General features: G+C 43.6%; 1 protein-coding gene across 2 annotated transcripts in view; it reads right to left on the bottom strand.

Annotated features, from left to right (window-relative positions):
* The window catches only part of KIT (KIT proto-oncogene receptor tyrosine kinase), an 82677-nt gene that overhangs the window by 47337 nt on the left and 17462 nt on the right, over positions 1 to 17878 (bottom strand).

The following is a 17878-nucleotide window of genomic DNA, read 5'->3' as shown; positions in this document are numbered from 1 at the left end:
AATTCAGTTATTTCTCTTTATTCGGTGATGGTCATTTAAAAAAAAAAGATCTTTGTGTTTCACATGATAAGGCAGAAAATGAAAATCTTATTTTAATGATCAGATCATGAGATTTCATAGCAGACATTGGGTTGCAGCCTGATCAACCTAATGCCTACAGAAATTTGCTACATAGCAAACTAAAGATACAAAAACTAAAAGGAGTGCCTAAATAGCTCAGTTGGGAGAGTGTCAGACTAAAGATACAAAACTAGAGACTCTGAATATGAAACTGGAACCTTAGAAAATCACAGCAGCCAATCCATTCATTCATTGTGCATACAAGTGCATACGTGCATCCGTTGCATGGAGGTAAGTATCTGTTCATTACTTATGAGCTGCAAAAGCACTGTGTTAGATGCTGGGAGAAAATCCACGTAGAAGGGACACACAGTCCTTACACTCCGGAGCTTAAAGTACACAGCGTTCAGTGTCAGAATAATGAAACATAGATTCAAGACAGCTTCAGGCTACAGAGAAAGAAGTGGGCTGGATTTCCACAGTATCAGAAGAGGAGAAAGAGCAGACAGACAGATACCACAGACAGACACCAGAGACACTCGTGCACAGTGAGATACCCGAGGTCAACTAGACTCAAGGAGATCAGTGAAAAGTTCTGGCCCTCAGGTCAGCAGAAGCCACAGAACTCACAGTTAAGGATTTAGACAAAAGAGGACGATGTGAGGCGGCCAGAGAAAGAGCACACTAGTGGTGATGGCGCCATGAAAAACACAAAAGGTTGACTCACGTACAATCTGGGCGAGGGGGGCGAGGGCACCAGGATAACAGAGCTCCCTGGGGGGCTTTCAGCCACTTCTGCAGGATCATGGGGGGAATGGTTCATGTGCCTTGGGGAGGCACAAGCTCCCCTCCACACATACAAGGTCAGAGACAAGAACTGACGTGGGTTCTGAAAGAGCAGCAAAAGCCATCCAAGCCAGTGGAGGAAGCAGCGGGAGGGCAGCAGGGGCCAGTGGGAGGCAGGGGCAGCCAGAGGAAGCCACAGCAGGAGCCTCTGCACACGTTCAGGGCAAGGATGAGATAAGGTGAGAAAGGGGCAGAGATGGGAGAAGCAGGACACCTGCTCCCAGGTGCTACACCTGGCCAGCAGGTGGACTTCTCATCACCAATTCAGATGGTGAGAAACGGACAGAGATGGGAGAAGCGGGACACCTGCTCCCAGGTGCTATACCTGGCCAGCAGGTAGACTTCTCACCACCAATTCAGATGGTGAGAAAGGGACAGAGATGGGAGAAGCGGGACACCTGCTCCCAGGTGCTACACCTGGCCAGCAGGTGGACTTCTCACCACCAATTCAGATGGTGAGAAAGGGACAGAGATGGGAGAAGCGGGACACCTGCTCCCAGGTGCTACACCTGGCCAGCAGGTGGACTTCTCACCACCAATTCAGATGGTGAGAAAGGGACAGAGATGAGAGAAGCGGGACACCTGCTCCCAGGTGCTACACCTGGCCAGCAGGTGGACTTCTCACCTGATGATGTGAAATTCAGATGGTGGGGAAAGAGCAGTACCTGTGAAGTTATAAGACAGGATCAGATAATCCAAGGAAACGGTTTTGTAGAAAAAAAGAGGGACACAATGAGTACTGGTCGCAGAGTTTTTCCAGCTAAGAGTGGGTAGGAAAGAGCCAAGGCAGATTTTTTTTTTTTAAAACGGGACCATCAGAAAGGAGGGGGAGAGGCTAAAAAAGACAAGGGAGTCAACACATCAAAAGGTTTCCAAGAGAAGGTGGATGGGTCCCAGGGCAGATGCTGAGCAAGATCAAAGGGAGCGAACACAGGTCCCCAGATCTGGTTAGGAAGACACCACAGGAAATCCAATTTCAGTTGAGTGGGAATTTCTGTTGGCTTCAAGGTTAAGCCTGCAAGTGTAGACCTCTTCCTGGAGAACTATGGCAGGAGAAAGCACAGAAATAGATCTGTAGTTAGTTAAAACTTAAGTGGCAGTTAAAAGGTTACAAGTTTATTAAAAAAAAAAAAAATAGGAGGCATGCTGACATCTGAGGATACCAGGAACAGAATCCACAGAGAGGGACGGCCCAAAAGTGCTCTACAGAAGGGCTGAAGTTGTCCCCTGAAGGTGTGTATCAATCACCAGTCTCAGTTTAGTTATCCAGACAAGTATTTCATCTGGGTGCCTTCCAACCATGCCATCAATTATAGCCCCATGATGTCATGCAAAGTACACCCCAGATCAGAAGATTCTGGGCATGGAAGATTCAACAATAAGGTGAATTAGTCATCACATGTTACCGAGCACCAAGAGTAAGAGAAGTGCTATGGCCCAGATTGTGTGTGCCCCCAGACTGAAGCTCTAAATGGTGGAACCAGACTATGGAAATGAAGTAGTTGGGGTGACTTTTAGTCATACAGACTGTTAAATAATGAAAATGGGCACAGTGGTAAGTGAAGATGTGGTTTTTCAAGTATTTATCTCCTTTAAAAATGAAGTACTTTCAATTTAATCCAAAAATTCTTAAGAATTTATACTGCAAATATATTTCATTCTGGGCTTCCATGGTGGCTCGGGGGTAAAGAACACAGCTGCCAATGCAGGAGATGCCAAGTTCAGTCCTTGGGCTGGGAAGATGTCCTGGAGAAGGAAATGATCACCAGGGTCCTCTGTCCATGGGATTTCCCAGGCAAGAATACTGGAGTGTGCCACAGTATTTCTTTCTTCAGTTAGTTATTATAGTGAAAGCAGTAAGGCATCCTAGATAAGAACTTGACTCTTTATTTATTTTTTTTGAGGTTTCTAATTTTTTTTAATTGAAGTATAGTTGATTTACAATTATGTGTTAATTTCTACTATAAACAAAGTGATTTGGTTTTATATATATATATATATATTCTTCTTCTTACACTTTTCCATTATGGTTTATCACAGACTACTGAATATAGTTCCCTGCACTATACAGTAGGACCTTGTTGTTTATCCATCTAACTTACTTCCTTCAGTACCATCACATCTAGAGATATGACTGTCCAGATTTGCATCTGCCAGGATGCAAGCGTGTGATCCTTAAGAAAGTTACCAAGCATCTCTACCTTGGTTTCCTCGTCTGGAAAGTGGGGACAGTAGCAGCACCTAATTCATAAAGCTGTTATGGAAAGCACTCAGAACTGTCCTCAGGCATGCAGAAAACACATAATAAGTACAAGACATGATTACTCTAGAAAGAGTCTCATCTTCCCTCCAATCAGTCCTGACATTTCCTATGGAAGTAACTGGGCCCATCATTTCCCAGATTTCTGCCTGACTTCTTCCTCCTTGGCAATAAATCATACCAGTCATTCCCCAGAGCCTCTGTCACACATCCCTGTACGTCTCTCCACTCCTGCTGCCCTGATCCCAGACGTCATTTACAATGTCCAGAAAGAACATCCTTTCCTGAAAGATCTCCATGCCTCCAGCCTCCACTCACCCCACCCCCAAATCATCCTGCCTCATAACCCTGAGATCCATCAGCCTAAAACACTTTTTCAACAGCCCCAACACCAGCCTCAAAAACCCTAACAGAGGCAAGCAGCAGCTAACGTTGACATCATGCACAGCTTACAGAGCACTCTCATGGTGGTAATTTCTAGCTGTTTCCTCTGGACCCAACCTGCCTCTCCAATCCTTTTAGCCTAAGGATCCTGTGAACGCTCTTCATTCCATGCTACGCCCACCTCTCTGTCCATGCACCCAGGACATAACTACTCCATCATTTTGCTTCCTTATCAGGAAGAAAGCCCAATCTTCATGGATATTGTTTGCTCTCTAACTATTCCAGGTCACGATCACCTGTTCCCACTAAACTCTCCAAAATCTTCAGCTCCATCACCCATTTGGCTTCTGATGTACAATAGTGGTCTACATCTAGACCTTACCTCTGCCTACTCTGGGGTATTAGGGCCCTCAGAACAAGGATCATAAATCGCACTCCCTCTCCACCCCAGCACAGTTACACAAAAATTCCCTTCAATCACTGACCATATAAAAGATTGGTGGAAGGACAGGTTCTGAAACACCTAGCCCCAGTAACAGATGTCAACAGTCTACTGACCTCTTCTCCAAAGGAGGACAATGTCTATTCTGCTGCTCTACTAAGAAAAAGTAATGGCTTGATTCATCCATTAAAATTACTATAGATACCACCAAAAGAAAAGGTTCCAACTTTGAGATCACTAGCTTACACTTTTGGAGAAGGTAATGGCAACCCACTCCAGTACTCTTGCCTGGAAAATCCCATGGACGGAGGAGCCTGGTAGGCTGCAGTCCATGGGGTCACAATGAGTCAGACAAGACTGAGCAACTTCACTTTCACACATTGGAAAAGGAAATAGCAACCCACTCCAGTGTTCTTGCCTGGAGAATCCCAGGGACAGGGGAGCCTGGTGGGCTGCCATCTATGGGGTCACATAGAGTCGGACACGACTGAAGCGACTTAGCAGCAGCAGCAGCTTACACTTTGCTTTCAGAGTTAAAAGAATAAATTTTTAAAACAGTCACCACCAGAGGCATTCAGGGTTTTCTTTTCAAAATAAAATGTAAGTTCAACCCACAAACTTGAGCATATACTAGAGCGTGGCTGTGGATATTATTTATTCTCTTTTCTCCAAACTATCTTGAGTGCTGTTATAATGTTCTCTCTCTCACACATACACACACACAAAGATTAGAGGTTCATGTTAAATATATATATATGTGTATATATATATATATACACACCCACACATACCTTTATATTTAAAAGTCAATATCAATAAATTAGTCCAACTGAGCTTTGAAACTGCTCTGGAATCATAGATTTTGAAATGTATCTGTATATAGCAAGTTCTCAACAGACATTTGCTGAATGAGGTTTTATCTATGTCAGGACTTTTTGTGTTTGAAATGTACTTCCCTAATGATGTTTGACTAATAAAAACACTTGAGTTATTTTCTGTTTCCTGAATATGTTAATTAATGAGTCCCCCAAATATGACAGATGGCAAAACCCACCATTCTGAGGACCAACTAATACAGTGAATGATGGCTGGGGGCTAGGAACTCCAGGATCTATTCAGAAAATATTCATTCCAGCTATCCTGGTAAGTGCTGGACCTAGGAGACGGTCCCTGATCTCAAAAAGCATAAATAAGAAAGGAAAAGGGCACTTACGAACAGTCAACAATGCAAGATTTTAACAGTTGTTCAAAACAAATACCAACGTACCCTCTATAATCTCTTTGACCAGTATAAAATTAACCATACCCAAAAGAATTGAAAGCAGGAATGCAGATACCTGTACACCAACATTCATAGCTACAGTATTTACAATAGCCAGAAGGTGGAAATAACCCAATTGTCCATCAAACAGATGAACGGGCAAGTGGTGTATACACAAAACAGGAGTTAAAAAGGAATGAAATTCTGACATGCTGCAACATGAACTTTGAAAACATTACGCTAAGTGAAATGAGCTGGACACAAATGGTTAAATATTGTATGAGTCCTCATATACGAAGTACGAGTAATAGGCAAATTCATAGAGACAGAAAATAGGAGAGAGGTTGCCAAGGGCTAGAGAGAAGAAGGATTAGAGAGTTATTCTTTTAATGGCTACAGAGTGTCTGTTTGGGATGATTTTCTTTAGGACATGGTGACGGTGGTACATCATTGTAAACACACTTTAATAGCACTGAATTAGACACTCCTAAATGGTACTTTTTATATTATGTATATTTTGCCACAATTTTTTAGAAACTTAAAATCAGTAATTCTTAGATTTAAAATCAATAAATCAATAATAATTAAAATTGATCTAATTTAAAATCAAGGCCCAGGTGAAGCCTCAAACTTTCTCAGCCTCCTTGGCTCTTTCTTATCTGACCACTCAGACCTTCAGTAGCAGCCTCTGTGAGCCCCCCAAATTTATCTTAAATCCACATCACTAAAAATTAATCACTGTTATTATTTTTATTCATTCCACATAGTTGTGTTTAAGGGCATGAACACTACTTTTTCTTCCTAGCTTTCTACTACCTTATACAAAGTAGGCATTCATAGCAGAAGCTCTTTAACTCTCTGGGCTGAATAACCCAAGAGTTTTAAATCACACTGACTACTGCCCAAGAGACTTGAATGCCCAAGGCTACCAGATTCTTCTTCCATCTATTTTTCCTTCTCTCCTCACACTATCTGAGTCCCTTGGTTTTATTTTCAAACCTGTTTATAGAATTTGGACTTGACAGTATATTATATATAAATTGTGTGTGTGCTAAGTCGTTCAGTAGTATCCGACTCTGTGTGACCCTAAGGACTGTAACCCGCCAGGTCCCCCTGTCTAATACTAGAGTGGGTAGCCATGCCCTCCTCCAGGGAATCTTCCCAACCTAGGGATCGAACCTACGTCTCTTATATCTAAGCACATGTTATGAAAGTTGATGAAATATGAGTATGTGTTGCGGGGAAAGCTGTCGATTCTCTGATAACTAAGCAACACTCTTACAAGGGTGGCTCAACTGGAAAAAAAAAAAACCCACAAGTACTTCAAGTTAAATGCGGGTGAAACACTAGAAGAGTGAGAGAGGGCCTCCAATTTGCAAACACGGGGGATTCTGCATTCCAAGCTAAAATTAAAAATTGTGAGTGTGGAGGACAGCAGCTCAGAACGGTCTGAGAACGCCCATCAGTCAACCCAAACTCAGGAAAGGTTTTGTTTCTCCATCAAAAAGAACAAAGCTATCAATTTTTCTTTTCTTAAGCAAAATAAGCCCATTCAAGGTAGACCTGCTATTTTCTGTAATCTTTGGATTCAAAGACTCATTGAGAGCCCACACTGGACTTCTAGAGGAGGCTCTTAATGACCCGCATAAGTAGGGGTGACTTGCTTGAGCACAGGAGGCTCCCCAAGCATCTACAGTAGTGGCTGGACCATGTCAACTGTTTATTCAAACAAGTCTCACCTGTCCTCCTTCACAAATATCTAACATATCCTTCACAAATATCTAAAGCTGCAAAAACCAGATTTACAGTTGAAGTTCAAAGTAAGGAAGTCATTACAAAACCTTCTCCTTTTTGGACACAAATATAAGGAACCAGGCAAAATAATGGCACTGAAGACCCACGTAGAGAGGCTATTCTAGTTTTGGGGGGAAGTAAAGGCAACGTGCAAAGCTCTACTGCAGTTCAGCTACTCTTTGGTTCACATACTATTCAACCACAATTCGTAATAAAAGAGCTAATGATTTGTATATCCTACTGTTTCTGACATACTTTTATATTCCCACAGGAGCAAACTGGATAAAAATCAAGATGGAAGGATTGTAGTAATTGCCCACAACACCCATGAGGCTTTAAAAACAAGTGGATCATACTGGAAATAGAATAGAGCTGGGGGAGGGAGGTATGAGCTCAGTGAAAACCACACAAGTCATTAAAAATGCTCTTGCCCAGTGGCAGGGAGAGTGTGAATCCACTCTGGATCCTCACACAAACTGAAGGAAGCCCTGCCCTGGACCCTAGCATAGTCCCCCATCCCACAGTGATGAAGCCATGCCACCAGAACCATTAAGAAGTCACTGGTGTCAACATGGATTATTACCATGATAGTGAACTAGATGCTGGTGGGGAACTCAGTCTTGCAAAGGAGACAAATCCAATGCAAATGAAGCAAAAAGACTGAAAGATGACAAACAGGTCCCAAGACTCAAAGGAGGCAGCTGTCATTCTGCCCAAAAGGAACATGAAAAGCTCCACGGAGAGGCGCTGTGAGAGCTGAGCCAGGAAGACTTTGCGTTTGTATGTGTCTATTTGTATGTGTTTGAGGAAAAGTTCATCCTACGAGGACCCCATCCCACCCGCTAAACTGCGAGCTCTCAGAATCTAAAGCAAGGTTTGCCCCCATCTCTAGCCTCAAAGCCTCACGGGGTACCAGGAATACAGAAAGTGCTCAGTAAGTGCACAGTGAAGGAATGACTATATACAGGAAATGCAGAGGTGCAGGATTGGGGAAGGTAATTTAGGACGTCACCTTACAGAGCAGTGCTTTTCTCAGCTAGAAGACTGCATAACAGTCTTCTTGAAGGTCAGTTTCACTCAGTGACAAGTTACTGTCAACGTTTGTTTTATATTACAATACATACAGTAAAACAAACAAACAAAAAATCAAACACATCTTTTCAGGGGGGAAAAAACATGACTTTCAAAGAAACTGAACTACATCCCAACTACACACTTCCAAACACATCACCCAAATCCTGAGTATCTCCAACCTTGAAGAGCACCTCCACAGGTAAATCTGAGAACATTACTAAATGGATCATATGAATTCCAATTTATAATTGTTCTGTTTCCGATGGATTGTTTGGGGGGAGGGGGCAGGTAAGAGAAAAGTTCAGAGTTATCTTTAATTTTGTAACACAGAGATTTAAAGGACTCAACTGAGTAGAACTCACTGCCTAAATCTACTTGGTTTTAGACTGAGATGAATAAAAACTGACACAACTTCCTCACCATCCTTTAAGTCTCTCACTGTAATATTCCCATGTTTGGGGACTGAAAAAACATTTCCTTAGTACAATGCAAATTTGTATTTAGCTTTTGAAAATAAAAGAAATTTTCTCTCTGCATGCTAGGTCTTGGTACTACTTTAGGTCCAGGATATTTAGGGATTACACAAAATCTGTTTCCATGTTCGAGACGGTTTAGGGTTTCAAGTAATAGCAATAGACCATTGTAAAATGATCAGCCATTTGAAAGTCAGTTTAAAAATCACAAAATAACAAAGATTTCCTGCAGCACAGCTTTTTTTTTTTTTTTTTAAGCAACTCAAGTGTCTTTCAATGTTGGTCTAAAGATTATGAATTAATTGAAAGAAAGAAACCAAAGGGCAGAGAAAGAAAAGCTGGAGTGTTAGTCATTAATCGCACAGAGAAAGGGCTCAGAAACAAAGCCAGTGCTTCTGAAATGTGTGTTCACGGATGCAATGGTAATTGAGCGTCTACTATTTCGCCTGGGTGGGGCCAAGGACCAGGAATACAGAGCAGGGGATGGCAGCCCAGTGGGGAAGCTGGACTCACACAGATAACAATGAAGCAAGCACAGGCAAAAAGGGCGATGGGGGCGGAGATGGTAAGAAGAGGGGTCAGAAAGGATTCCTAGAGCTCAGATTAAAGAATGTGTGTGACCTGGCCAGGCTGCATGCAGACAGAGAAAGTCTATCAGGTCAGGGACCACAAGAGCTAATGTCACAGAACCAGTAAGGTGCACACTTAGAAGTCATGTGTTACTCAGAATCCCTGCAGGATCAGGGTGTGGAAGGCCAGAGACTCAGCAGGGTCTCTGTCGTGTTAAGGAAGTGAGCCTGCCCTGATGGGGAGCTACTGGTGCATGTTTCGGGGGCACCCCTCTGGCAGCAGGGGAGGACAGTACTGACAGAACAGGACTAGGGACAAGAACAGCCAGGAGACTAGACCTAGACCGGAGCTAATGAGAGCATAAGCCAGGCGTGGGGATGGACAGGAGAGATGGGCTTCCTGGGTGAACACGGGGCCTTGGGATGCGCTGGATCTGAGCACTGAGGAAGTAAGAGGAAGGAGAGAAGACACCCCAATTTGGGGCTTACACCTATGAGAAGAAAGGGTGCCAAAAGACTAGAGGGGGATAAAACTGACTTAGAGATATGTGGACCAGCAGGCGGTCGCTAGAAGGTCCCGCAAACCGAGAGGGGGTGGTGGGGGAGATCAGGGCCAGAGACATACTCATCAGCACCCAGTGGGTGGTCAGAGGGTGTGGTATGAGGGGTGTCCATGAAGTCATCCATGAAGGTAGTGGAGACTACAAAGAACAGAGGGGCCAAGAAGAAAGTGACAAGGCCCAAGGTGGCTGGAGTAGGGTAGAGATGGCGAAGACTTGACTGGTAAGGAAGAAGCGGGAAACTCCAAGCTAGATGGTGAGGAGAGACGCCTAGAAGGATGCTAGATTCTGATGGGGGGGGGGGGGGGCAGAAATGGTCAGAGAACCAGTCTCAGAGTCTTCAGCACAGAACTGATCACTGACAGTAGGGAGGAGGGATGAGTCATAGAACTTACACCACTCATTCGCACCCCTGACTGCACACCAGCACCCCAACCTCCCAGCCCTACACCACGCCAATTCCTGCAGAATCTCTGATGGTACCGCAGTCATAGGCTATGGGAGAAGAGGAGCCCTGAAAGCATGGCAAGGGAAGGAGGGGCAGGAGGGGAGGGATGAGTAGGGGAGATGAGGGGGGAGGACTGCTGAAGTCAGCAAGTAGAGGAGGCCCCTGTGAAAAGGTGGGAGGATGAATATCCGCAGGAGCAGGCAGCCAGGGTGAACAGCAAAGGAATAGGGAACGGGAAGAAGAGACAAAGAGGAGAGACAGCAGAGAAGGTCCCTCGGCAGACCTGATGGAAGCACCAGGGGAGCTACTGCCTGACCGCAAGGGCTGATGAATGTGGCCACGAGGTGCATGAGGCAGAGTAAAAACACTATTATTTTTAAGTCCCTCTTTCTTTGGACCTGTTCTTTTCAGAAAAATATTCATGTACAAAGGAGCCATGGGGCCACATGTGGGTCCCACATTCTGATGGACGTCTGAGCAAGAGTGATTCATTCATGCTAGGAAGGGATGTCCCATTGTGAACGGGGATGCCCTTCTCTAGGAGGCAGGATTATATCCCCATCACCCCCTTCACTGGCTCACCCTTCTGCAGGCTTTCAGCCTGGGTGGATGCACCTGTGGTTTGGGCTCTTCCTGCCTCTGCTCCCGAGAGTGGTTTCCTCCTGGGGCCAGAGTCAGCCCCTCTATTTTCTGCCTTAACCACATGGACTAACCCAGAACTAATAAATCACCTGTGTTGATCACACCTTTCCTGCAGTACTGACATTTTCTGCTTTTCTGGCTGTTATTATGATCCTGGGCCATATCATGCAGGCCTGGTGCTCTGCTATAAAGCCTGTCCCCACTCAGATCCACCAAGTCCCCAACTGGGAGCCTCCCTGTGCTTGAACCCTCAACTCCTTCCTTCCATCAGTTCTCCACTCACAAGTGTGCCATCTGGTGGCAAGAGAAGACATCCTTGGGCTGTTTCTAATGTTTGAAAAGCACAGCCAAGATCAAGGAGATGTTAGATGTTCTGCACACCTGTAAGGAAATATACTAAGAGGACTCAGCATCAAGGATTCGAGCTTTCAATAAATGCCTTTTAAAGATACAACACCTGTCAAAGCTTTTCTCAGGTTGGAGGCAACAAGCAAAGTTATTAATTGGCTGGTATCTGCTAAGATATTTATTATCTGTATGTTTTAGATGAAATGTGTAATTGGATATTTTTCCTCTGAAGCAGTTCGTGAAGGATGTGAAGAAAAAATGTAATGGTGGGGACATAGAGAAATTCTAGGTTCTAAATCTTGAGCAAGTCCACAGCCCTCTGTTTCCTCTTCTGAAAAACTAAAAAGAGGGCATCGAAAGCCATCAAAAGCTCTAGGATCTGTACCTAATCAAATACTTAGGCCTTAAAAGAGTCATGATTTTTAAAAAAAGTATAAAAAAAAATACAGTAGCTAGACATAAAAAGTACTCAACTATTTGTGGCAATAATGAACAGCAATGATTCTCTTATTATATAAGTAATACAATTAATTGCCTGCTTTGTTTTTAAACTACTGTTTGAACACAGAATTAGAATAAGGGCCTAAACATGGAATTCAGTCCCTAGGTCTTACATCTTACAAAGTGAACAGTAAGCATGTGTCATTCAGAGAGGAGGATCCTTCTCATCTTATTATCCTGCAAAATCTCTTCCAGATACACACACATCCTCCACAGCAAAGGCTTTCACAAGGCTACTTAATAAATTTCCTACTCACTTATCCTAAGGAAAATACAACCTGATTGTTTGAGGAAGCAGAACTTCCCCTTCTGATCTTAGACAAAGATCTGCAAGGCCATTATGAAGTGTGTCTTGGGGGAGTCAGATAAGGTCTGGACTTGACAAGCATGATGTATCAGGATCCACCCGGGCAGCAGAAAAGAGGAACTTCCTCATTTCCAGTGGGTTTTTCCCAACAGCCTAGTGCAGCTCTTGTTGTAAATATGTAGATTTCCATGTTTTGAGTTCTGGAAAGCAATTTCAGAAAGAAGCACCAGAGAAGAAGCAGAAGGACTCAAATCAATAAACACCAGAACAAGACCCTTACCATCTGTGAAGTCTGTGGTTGGGGGTGGAGGTGGGGGAGCTCTTGATTTCTTTCAATGTTGACTTCGACTTAAAGAACAAATATTAAATATCTTAGCAGACACAATTAATAACTTTGCTCATCATCTCCAACCTGAGAAGAGCTTTGACAGATGTCGCTTCTTTTAATGGCAAAGTGAAAAGGAACAGGGCAAGAAGGGCATGGAAGGTCGGCCATGCCAGTCAAAGGCCAGCTTCACCCCAGACCTACCCAGGGCCATGGAAAACTGACATGCAGGCATCTCACTTCTAAATAGACCCCCTGGCTGCACGCTTCACAGAGGGCAGGATAGCCAGACTCTTGAAGGGACCTGCAGAAGGACCTGCCAGACAGAAACTGACTTCACGCCAGCGCTGTCCTGGACATGTGCGGTTGAGTGTGGGTATAGAGTTCTAATCTAATCACCACACCTTGTCCACCAGCCAGGAAACTGACAATTCCTCGAAATGCCAATTCCCAGGCTCAAATGGGGAAATGAGGCAGAGTTAAGAGCAAATGAAAGCTTATACAAAATAAAAATGTGACACTTAGAAGTTCTAGTTTTAATTCTACAGCATCTCATTCTAATGACATCAAACTGTTACCAATAAACAAAGGACTGTCATATATAACGTAAATATATGCCAATGGGGGTATTTAGAATATTTTTTTGTTGGCAAAATATATGGAACATAAAATCTATCACTTTAACCATTTTTAATTAAACAATGGAATGGCAGTAAATATATTTACAATGTCATGTGACCACCACCACTACCCATTTCCAGAGCTTCTTCATCATTCCCAAGTCAAAGTCTGCACCCATTCAGGAATAACTCTCCATTATACCATCACTCCCACACCCCAGCCCCTGGTGACCGCTGTGTTACTTGCTGTCTCTAGGGATCACACGTAAGTGGACCCATACAATACTTGTCCTTCTGTGTCTCACTTAACTCAGCATAGGGTCTCCAAGGTTCTCCTACGTTGTTCGTGTGTGTTAGAATTTCTTTTTTAAGGCTGAATAATATTTCACTGTGCGTATTACATTACATTTTAGTTTCTCCATTTATCCTGATATTTGGGTTGTTTTCCTGAGGCGCTTTTTAAACTCTGTCTTCAAATGTGATCTATATTTTTGAAAGCGCTCTCTCTGCTTTTCTAGCTCAGAAAAATGCTTGGAATAATACATGGCTTAAATAGATGTTTAAGCTAATTTTCACCATAATGGGTAAGTCAATACATTTAATTAGTAATTATACTCTGAATTCTGCTTTTTTTTTAATAGAATAATTTTTTTAATTTATTTTTTACTTTTATTTTTTTGCTTTTATTTTTATTTTTTAAAGAAGTTTTTTTTTTTAAATTTTCAAATCTTTAATTCTTCCATGTGTTCCCAAACATGAACCCCCCTCCCCCCTCCCTCCCCATAACATCTCTGTGGGTCATCCCCATGCACCAGCCCCAAGCATGCTGTATCCTGCGTCAGACATAGACTGGCAATTCAATTCTTACATGATAGTATACATGAATTCTGCTTTTAACAGACCTGTCAGACAAGGGAAATTGCACCTTCCCCTCTATCCCAAACACTAGGAGGACAGAACTTTTTCCTTTTGTCTCCACTTTCAAAATGTCATTGTATAGCTGGTTTAAAACAGAGGAAATAAAAACAAAATTATTGATTTTTTTAAAAAAAAGGAATTTTATCTGAAGCACTTGCCAGAGAAAAGGTAACCAGCATTGGTTGTGTCCAATCCTTTGCGACCCCATGGACTATAAAATAGAGTCCATGGAGTTCTCCAGGCCAAAATACTAGAGTGGGGAGCTGTTCCCTCCTCCAGGGGATCTTCCCAACCCAGGGATCGAACCCAGGTCTCCCGCACTTCCAGCAGATTCTTTACTAGCTGAGCCACAAGGGAAGCCCCAACTCTCTTGAAAACAGAAGTCAAAGGGAAGGAGTCAAATAGTTTATCTGCAGCCCTGAACAAGGTAGAATGAAACCCCATTCTCCCCCTTTTTCACAAAGTAAGTGGAAACATGAGGAACCCCTTTTTATTTGCCTATACTAGGTGCCATAGAAGAGGGTTTGTTGGTTATTTGCTGAAGAGAGCCCATTTTCAAAAAGGCAGTTGCATGGGTTTTAGGATCTAAATTAAAGGACTGGGACTAAGGCTGAGGGCAAGAGTGAGCTGAGGCTCCCTGCTTGGGGCGGGTGGGGGGGTGGTGGAGAGGGTAGAACCATATGGATTGGGGCCAGAAAAGGAACTCATCCTGGGTGGCCTCCATATTCTCATAAGCCCAAGGCTGAGGCTCAGATGGGTTTTCAGGGAGGCATATTAGCAACTTAACTCTCAAAAGAGTCAAAAAAAAAAAAAAACTAATATGTATATACATGACAAAGCAAATGTGGCGAAATGTTAATATGTGAATCTAGGTGAAGGGTATCCTGAAGTTCTTTGCATTCATCTTGCAACTTCTGTAACTTTATTCAACAGTATTTTAAAGTCTAGAATCCAATTCAGAGACTGGAGGTGACTCTGCTTTTCTGAGCTTGGATGAGCAAGGGAGGCCACAGGAATAAAATGGAAAAGGTATGGGTTTTAGAGATTCCAAGTTGAGTGATGTGAAACTTGGGGAAGTTATCTGACCTCTCCAAGCTTCAGAGTTCCAACATCTATAAATCAGTAGTGAGCTACATCAGGATTTAGACATTATCTCTAAATCCTATACCTACCTTATGGTCAATAAATGGCTGCCAATGAGAAATAGTGTTTACGGTGTTTGTTCCAAAACTTACTGTGTTTATTCCATTTCACTTTATCTATCAGGAGTTTACATTGGGTATGAGAGTATGCTGAATCCCAGATGTAAAATAAACACAAAAGTGAAGTGGGTTAAGTTGCTCAGTGGTGTCCGACTCTTAGCGACCCCATGGGCTGCAGCCTACCAGGCTCCTCTGTCCATGGGATTTTCCAGGCAAGTGTACTGGAGAGGGGTGCCATTGCCTTGGCAAATACAGAGAGCAGATTATCAGCTTCCTATGTCAAAAGCAAGAGTGCCAACAAGCCACTCTAGATATTGAAACCACCATCTTTAAAGAGGATTTAAGTTACTTCCCTGGCTGTCCAGTGGTTAAGACTCTCTGCTTCCACTACAGGGTGCACCAGTTCAATCCCTGGTCGGGGAACTAAGATCCCCTGTGCAGCACCCCCCAAAAACAAATGAGCCCTCCTCTAAATATGTGTATTTTTAATAAATTATATCCATAGATGCTATTGCCAACCCTTCCACTGATTGTTACCAAGGCTTACTTAGTTTCTGATTTGAGGCAAAATGCTCCCACTTTGAAGCTATCACCTCTGGGAGGTAACTCGCATATTGTCACCTTCTACAATAGGAATGAAAAATCCTAGCTTTATCTAGGCCAAGACAAATTGATCAAAATGAGGCAAAGGAGTGCGTGTGAATTCTATCAAACAGATCTGAAAGTGGGTGGGAAGAAAGATGGTGCCCCAATATCAATTCTGTGAGCAGAGTGAGCAGGTTTTCCTGGAAGCCCTGAGGGAACAGAGGACAACAGTCATTTCCCTGAAACCCCTCCCAGGTGCCACCTTTACCACTCGGGCTACTGGCCTGTGTATTATGAATATCTCCATGATCAGAGGATTTCCCCCCTCTTCCACATTCCTGAATGCATAATACTCAAGAACCTCTCTTGGGCGTCCCATAAGCCAGATTCCAAACTAGAAATCATGAGATTCTGCTCCCCTGTGCAAGGGACTCCCCCTTCCAGCGGGATTAGATGATGGTGGCAACTGGTCTTATAAAGAAAACTCACTAGGTGACACACCATCAAAATTGCATACATTAACCATTCCACATGTCCTAGGGATAAAAATGGGACTACTTCTCCCTACCTTTCATTCATTCATCCAAAAACTTTTCTTGAATGTTTGCTATAGGCTGGACCCTTGGGCAGCAGTGAAAAAGGCAGGGTCTCTCTCCCCCTCACGGAATTTATATTTAGCTGCACCGGTCAACCAGTAATTGTCCAATCACACAATTACAGTGTGCAGAGTGGGGAGACATGCATCGTACAAGGTGCCCTGACCTGACCTACCCTGGGGGGTCAGAAAAGAAACACGCCAGCTGGGGTCTGAAGGGCACCAGGAAGCAAGGAGAACTGGTGCCCCTGGCAGGGGCAGAGGGGCAGGGAGCTCCAAGGAGCAAGGACAGCTTCAAGGAGGGAAAAGGAGTGAAGCAAGCCCTGAGAACAGAAGATGCGGCAGGTACTGTGTGCAAAGTAGAGATCAAGTGGAGCCACTGGAAGTCTTGGATGGGATCTACATGGACAGACTTTACTCCAAGAACAGAGAAGTCTCTGAAAGGTTTGAATCAGAGAGAAACACAATCACATTTATTCCTTTAAAATATAATCCAGAGGGGCCTTTCTATCACCATTCCCCCATTCCCACTTCCATGAATGACTTTTTTGCAGCCTCTACCAGGGGCACTGTCCCCCAGAACTGCAATTGTCTGCTTTCCTATTTGGAGCAACTGAAAGGCCTATCTATCTTTTCAGTGCAACAGAAAGAGAACAGAGAATTGCACACTGTTCTAATATGCAAGAGGCTACATTAGCTTCAATTTATTTTAACTATCGCAGCCCAACACTGTAACAAAGCTCAGTCATTTTTATACTCAGGATTGGTGGTTTTAAAACTTTACCCTACACCAGATACAGCTGGAGAGCTTGGTAAAAGGGACCACTGGGCCCCATCCCCAGAGTTTCCAAATTTGGTGGGTCTGGGGTGGGAAGGGAGTCTGCACACCCCTGAAAAGCCCCAGGTGATGCTGCTGCTACTGCAGGTCTAGGACCACACTTGGAGAACCAACCATCCCCTCCCCGACAAGGCAGTCAGTTACCAGGAGAAACCTATGGCATTAGTGCAATAAAAAAACAAAATCCTTTTTAACCAGCATTAATCTGGATCTGTATCTTGGAATTTAAAGCAAACCTGCAAAAACAGATTTTCTTGAGTGAGCAAATCTGCCTGGCTTTTACACCTAGAAATCGGCCTCGTGCTGGGTCCCCCTGACAAGCTTTGGCAGCCACTCGGGCACAGATTTCTCGAATCCCCAAGCTTTAGAAGTGGGAAATATTGCAGAATTCACCAGTCACAGCTACAGGACTCCGGAAGAGTGACACAGGGTGGCAAATACAACTTCTGCAGCACACCAGACCTCAATCTGGTGCATGGCATGCAAGAGCCCACATCCACAGCCCAGGCTAACCAGTGACGACCTCAGGGCTCCCACCTGCAGTGGGTCAAAGACAGACAACAGCCCAAGCCTCTCCTTAGACTGTGTGTGCTCCTGCACAAAGTCCTGTGAAATGCCAGGCACTGCTTGGTGAGTAGTCAGATACCACTCACCAATTTTCTAAATTGCTAATCAGATAATTGCTGCAATCATTAATTCTGCAGCCATTCTACATTTGAATACACAAAATAAAAAATAATTAGACCAAAACAATCACATTGGTCTAAAAGCACACTAATGGACAAAATTAGTTTATTCAAATTTGTTGCAACATGTATCAAAACAC

The sequence above is a fragment of the Capra hircus genome, chromosome 6 (assembly GCF_001704415.2).
Source record: "Capra hircus breed San Clemente chromosome 6, ASM170441v1, whole genome shotgun sequence".
In the NCBI taxonomy this organism is placed as follows: domain Eukaryota; kingdom Metazoa; phylum Chordata; class Mammalia; order Artiodactyla; family Bovidae; genus Capra; species Capra hircus.
The sequence above is the reverse complement of the archived record's forward strand: the minus strand, read 5'-3'. Positions and strand labels throughout refer to the sequence as shown.